This window comes from Triticum urartu, chromosome 1 (assembly GCF_003073215.2).
Source record: "Triticum urartu cultivar G1812 chromosome 1, Tu2.1, whole genome shotgun sequence".
NCBI lineage: Eukaryota > Viridiplantae > Streptophyta > Magnoliopsida > Poales > Poaceae > Triticum > Triticum urartu.
Genome location: NC_053022.1, coordinates 213,385,550 through 213,392,577, shown reverse-complemented (window position 1 = coordinate 213,392,577; position 7,028 = coordinate 213,385,550).

Below are 7,028 nucleotides of genomic sequence, written 5' to 3'. Positions count from 1 at the left end.
TAGAGGTTTTGACCCACTGTTCGACCCTTTTTGCATATGGGGAAATGAGTTGTCCATGAATATCAGTCAAGTCAAGAAACTCAGAAAGATTGTTAGGATAAAGAAATTAGTGACAAAAAACAACAAGATCTTTGTCTGCACAATGAAGAAGACATCAATTCACTAAAGGATGGTACTAACTATTATACCTTGGCTTTTTTATTCCTTTGCCCCATTTCCAATATAGAGAAGATATTTTTTGCACATCCTTGTTTTTAGGCCTTTACAAAGTAGTTCACTGATGATTACCTCTCAAACCACCTGTATGGTCAGGAGGCGAGGAAGGTATTCATACAACACTCACAGTTCAATATTGAAGTGTTCCTGAAGAGGACGAAGGATGACCAGTCAATCATCCATATGCACTGGCCTAAAGTTGCAAAGAACTTCAACATCAATGAAGGCTCAATATTCGCCTTCCGCTTTAGCATTTTTCCAGATGAGATTCATCTGTTGATGTACCGTCTATGACGCTAATTTCCAAAGATTAGAGATGTTGCATGTGAAACTTGGTGCTGGTGCAGTTGTGTAATGGGGTAGATGAGTGCTGAAGCTGTATGATGTTGTACTCTGATGTATTTCAATTATGAAATCCTGCTATGAAAATGAAATATATTGTGTGCTTAATATGAAATTTCAATTAGAGTAATAAATGGATTATTAACAATAGGTCAATTAGCCTGTTAATGGCCGATTAGCCTGCTAATTGGTTTTTTTTCTATTGCAAATGGTTATTGAGAAAACACCATGGGCGACGACCTCAGGCAACAAACACAGTTTCTAGGAATAAACTGTGTTGGATCAATGAAGAATCACACACGACTTCCTCTTGAAAACTGTTTGCGTTAGGCCACCTTGCGCAAACATTTACCACATAAAAAGTGTGTGCGATGGACAGGCTATGCCACACAGTTTCTTCTATGCACCGTGTGTGATGCATTCAATAACGCAAACGATAAAATTGTTAATATTGTTTTCAATGACAATGTTATCACAAATGATTTAATGGGGAAAATTGTGTGTGATGCACATGTGAACGAAAACGTTTTTCTTGGAGTGACTGTGTGTGATAGAGGCGAAGGTGTCCCGATGTTTCGATAAGATAGCTATCGTTTTTTGTGGGAGTCGAATTTGACAATCCGACTATGAACGTGCGAAGGCGTCGCGCCTTAGCAATCGCTAAACCAACTTCTGATGGTTATTGACCACGCTGAAGCACGATCAACCTAACCATGAGGGTCTATTTCCTGCGACCAACATGAAGAATAAGCAAGAAACTGAGATTGCAATACGGATATTGCGAATAAAAGATGAAAGCTTTATTGATCAAGGTGGGGTTCTGCGACGTCTTGGTCTGGTCGTTGGACACAAACGAAGTACGCGAAGTTGCAACTACGGCGAACTTTTAATCTAAACAAAACCCAAAGTGTAAACAATGCCCAAAGGGTTGTATATATGGAGGAAGAGGGGGGGGATTTCATGACCCTTGAAAGAAGGGTCCGAAACCAGCCCTAACTCTTGTTTCTCCACAAATACGGACTCTAAAAACAGCCTATACTTAAGTATTTCGAAATTACATGGGCTTGGCCCAAAAATAAGGTGACACAGCACCTATAATAGCCTCAGGATGAATTTATGAAGTGGCATCTTGTATATTTTGTCCAAGGCTTTATACACTCATTATGGTGGCTTCAATGACCTAAAATCATCACTTGTAAGTCCGTTCTTCTTCCGATTGCGCATCATCCCCATGCTTGATCTTGCTCCAATGTTCATCCCTCTTGTCCCAGCTAGGCCCTTCATTTGTAAGCAAGACAAATGTATCCAATTTTGGCAGCATCATATTCTGATGAACAATAGAATCATTACCAAGAAACGAAAGTACCTGATAATTTAATTGGCGTGCGTGAGCTCTAGTAATTGGTCTAGTATATGTAGTAGTAGGGGCTGTGGGTGTAACAATGGTATTGATGTCCTCATCATCCTCCCCTTCTTCGAATGAAGTCGTCCTTGATGAAAGCTCATCTTCCTCGCCCAAATAAGGCTTCAGATCTGCAATGTTAAAAGTGGGACTAATCCCAAAATCTGCAGGCAGCTCAAGTTTATATGCATTATCATTTATTTTCTCTAACACCTTAAAAGGACCATCAACACATGGCATTAGCTTTGATTTGCGCAAATTAGGAAATCTATCCTTACGCAAATGTAACCAACACTACTAGGAAAAGGGCTATAGATGGAATTGACACTAATGGCGCACCAGACATGTGGTGCGCCATTATTATATACTAATGGCGCACCATCTGTCGGTGCGCCATTAGTGTGGAAGACACTAATGGCACACCAGGAACACGGTGCGCCACTAGTAATAAAATGTTTTTTTATTTTTTTCAAACATACTAATGGCGCATCCGGGCAGAGTGCGCCATTAGTAGTTAGAACTACTAATGGCGCACCAGCCATAGAGTGCGCCACTACTGTATTTTTTTTACTTTTTTGCAAAACTACTAATGGCGCACCGTTGCATAGTGCGCCATTACTAGTTTAAACTAGTAATGGCGCACTGTGCCACAGTGCGCCATTAGTATAAAAATTATTTTTTTTACTTTTTTGCAAAACTACTAATGGCGCATGTCTGTATGGTGCGCCATTAGTATGTTGGGTTACTAATGGCGCATGTCTCTGTGGTGCGCCATTAGTAACCTGGGACCAGCTAGATATTTTTGGACAGCCACACCTACACACTCACTTTCCCCACTTCATTCCCCCCACCTCCTTCTCTAAGCTTGTCGGTGCCTCCACCTCCTCACCTCATTTGCACCATAGATTCATCAAAATTAAGTGTTGAAATTACCTTTTTTTGATAGGTAAGTAAGGGGAAAGCTATCTTCATGTTGTAGATCTACTTTTTTTCTCCCTAGCTCGCTCCAACAACGTGCACATGCACTTTTTGTGGCCTAGCTGATCTATGTATGTTTGTGGTGTTGCATATGTTTGTGGTGTTGCATATATGTTTGTGTTTGCAGGTACCGGTATTTGAAATGCGATAGTTGCCAATATTTTGCCGGAATGTTGATTCATTTCCGTTTCGGCGAGAATTTTGGCACTATGCATTCTTTTTGGTCCTATTTTTAGGGAAAGTCATGCCAAATTTTTTCTTGGTTCTAAAATATCATTTTGCTCTACCCCGCAGGCGACCATGGTCCGCACGATGACCGAAGGCATCGTGAATAGGTTTTTGAGCTCCGCGAAGGCCGAGATGCTTCAAAAGAACGAGACGGAGATAAGATGTCCGTGTCGAAGATGCAAGCTGAAGAGCCTTATTGCGGACCCGGATTCCAGGCAGGTGCGGGACCACCTGCTCTTGCGTGGTTTCATGGATGGCTATCGGTGGCAAGGTGATGAAGATGACTATGAAGTCGTCCATGGGGGCCGGGCAAGAAATGAGGAAGGGCAGCAAGACAACCACCGCGGCTCGGGCGGGCGAGAAGACGAAGAATCTCCAGGACATGATCACGACGGTGATGCTTTACACAGTCATCATGTAGAAGATGCCGGACATGATGATGAGGAAGATGCCGGAGCAGACGAAGGGCATGATCATGAAGATCTAGATGCCGGAGGAGCAGACGACGATGGACCATCGATGGGCTGGGTGCAGGACCCTCATATTCAAGAGCTGCTTCTCAAGCAGACGGATAACGCAAGAGCTGCCACCCGAGAGAAAGCCAAGCTAGATCAACTGGAGATAGGCGCGGTTACTCCATTGTATGAAGGATGCAGACCCGAGGATACCCGCCTGAAAGTAACGCTCATGGCTTTGGAGATGAAGGTAAAACACAAAATGACGGACGCATGCTTCTACGAGAACATGTCATTCTGGCACGAACGTCTTCCCAAGGGGAACAAGTGCCCGACCAGTTTCGAGGAGGCGAAGAAAGTCGTGTGTCCTCTGGATTTACCGCACGTGAAATACCATGTGTGCATGAACAATTGCATCATTTATCGGGGCGAGCACGCGGAGTCTACCATATGTCCGGTGTGCGGCGTCACTCGATACAAGAAGAGGAAGAAAGCTCCTCGAAAAGTGGTGTGGTACTTTCCGATCACTCCTCGTCTGCAGCGGTATTTCGCGGACCCTAAGGTAGCAAAGCTCCTGCGTTGGCACGCGGATAGGGAGAAGAAGAAGCGAGAAGATGACGCAAATGATCCGGAGATAAATAAAAAAGACAAGATGCTAAGTCACCCTAAGGATGGGAGCCAGTGGCAAGCGTTGAACTTCGAACACCCAGAATTTGGGAAGGATCCAAGGAGCATCGTGCTGGGCGCGAGCACCGATGGAGTCAATCCGTTTGGCAGCCAGAGAAGCACACATAGCACCTGGCCTGTGTTTGTGTGGATGTACAATCTTCCCCCCTGGTTGTGCATGAAGAGGAAGTACATTCACATGAGTATGCTAATTGAAGGGCTGAAACAACCAGGGAACGACATCAATCTGTATCTGGGGCTGCTGAAAGAGGAGCTAGACACGCTGTGGAAAACGCCAGCCAATACGTGGGACGCCGCAGAGAAAGAATATTTCCCTATGATGAGACGTCGACTGGACACTGCTTGACCCGAACCGCTCCCCCCCGGAATATCATACCAATTTTACTCTTTCTCAAGCGAAGGGCACCGACTATCTCCTCGGACCATTCTGCGAGAGTGGTCCTCGACATATTAGACGTCCGGGGAGTCTCCTCATGCGGGCAGGCTCGTGCCACGGAGGTATCTTTCCTCGCGACGAATCGACATCAATTGTCGAGGAAGACACAATGATATATCACCCGCTAGCAATACATACTAAGAGTAGTCTCTTCTGCCTGTATACCAGAAAAAGAGGCGTTCACGTCCGGTTCATGGGACATCGAAGTGTGGCTTCGCGAACGAATGACCGTGGGGTACTATGCGAGCTTGAGAGAGTAGACCTCCTAGGTCCGTGCCAAGTGCGCTCCATGTCGACCCGTGATATACTCGGGTGTTCGCGAAGTCTGCTGGTCCATAGGAGCAGCGAGAGGTAGCCAAGGTCATCACAAAGATCCGGGACGAGTGCGACTCTTCCCTGGCGGTAGCATGAATGCCGTTCGAAAGCCGGTGATAAACAGGTTGGAACTCAGCCACAACAAAACGGATGACGTTCGCGATTCAGAAAACATGTCCGTTCCAGGATAGAGACGAACGTTATTACGGCCCAGGGGCTTTCTGGAACCGAAGTGTGCATCTCCCTACTGCACGCAACTATATGTCTAGGGATCCGAGTAACTCGACTTCGTCTACCCCACATTGCTCCACACGAACCGTTGGATCTGCCCGATCGGATGCTCAGCAGGCTCCGGCGGAATGCTCATCGATGAGGGTCCGCCACGAAATGCATGTCGACTTCGAGGGTCGACTCGCCGACTTTGAAAGAGCAAACCTAGTCGCGCTACAACACATAGACGTGGTCGATCCTTGGGTGGTAGAGCACAAAACCTTTATTGAGAAGACGTACAATGACCGAGGCCAACAGAGGACAGGACGGAGATATAATCAAAGAGCACAACTCATGTTTCACGCGTTGGTTCAAGCAGAAGCTTCTGTCGTACCCTTTACATGAGGATTCTTCCGCGGAAGAACAACTCATATTCGCCTTGTCACAGGGCGCCGAGCACAACCTGATGACCTATGAGGCGTACGATATCAACGGCTACACATTCTACACCGAGGACAAGGACATGAAGAGCGATGGTTATCAGAACTCCGGGGTAACGATGGAATCCTACACCGGTAACGACAAGGACAGATACTACGGAAGGATCGAGGAGATCTGGGAGCTGAGCTACGCTGGAGAGAAGGTCCCGATGTTCCGTGTCAGATGGGCCAAGAGCGTCCTAAAAGAAGACCGGTATTTCACCACCATGGTTATACCCGAAGCCAAATCCAAGACCGCGGGCGCAAACGTCACCGCGAAAAATGAGCCATGGGTACTGGCTTCCCAAGTGGACCAATGCTTCTTCATTACCGACCCGTCAAAGCCCAGTCGTGTTGTCGTGAGGAGAGGCAAAAGGAAGATCATCGGAATGGATGGAGTAGCCAATGAGCAAGACTTCGACAAGTACGGCGACCCGAAGATCGAACATGACGACGACGATGAAGTAGCAGCATACACCACAAGAAGAAGCAGGACCACCCTACCTAAAGGACGTCCGTTCCACAGAAGAACTCCATTTGCGAAAAAAGGGCAAGAAGATTATGAACAGATAGCTAGCTAAGATCGACTGTATTTAAATCGTAGTCTTCATTTCTCGGTTGTATTTCATGGGCACTTTTTGATATCATGAATATTTTTAAATTTCATGGGCACTTTTTGAATTCATGAATATTTTTTCAAATTTGATGATATTTTTTCATATTCAATATGAAAAAATATTGAATATTCATGAGGACACTCGATCTCGATCCCCATCCACTCTCGATCTCTTCAACTCCTACTCGCATCGTAATGCATTCCCGACTCCCCAGTCCAACCCCTTGGTCACATTGAGCTCATTATGATGATGCATTACCGAGTGGGCCCAAGAGATACCTCTCCGTCATACGGAGTGACAAATCCCAGTCTCGATTCGTGCCAACCCAACAGACACTTTCGGAGATACCCGTGTGTACCTTTATAGTCACCCAGTTACGTTGTGACGTTTGGCACACCCAAAGCACTCCTACGGTATCCGGGAGTTGCACAATCTCATGGTCTAAGGAAATGATACTTGACATTTAGGAAAAGCTATAGCAAACGAACTACACGATCTTCTGATGCTATAGCTTAGGATTGGGTCTTGTCCATCACATCATTCTCCTAATGATGTGATCCCGTTATCAATGACATCCAATGTCCATAGTCAGGAAACCATGACTATCTTTTGATCAATGAGCTAGTCAACTAGAGGCTCACTAGGGACGTGTTGTGGTCTATG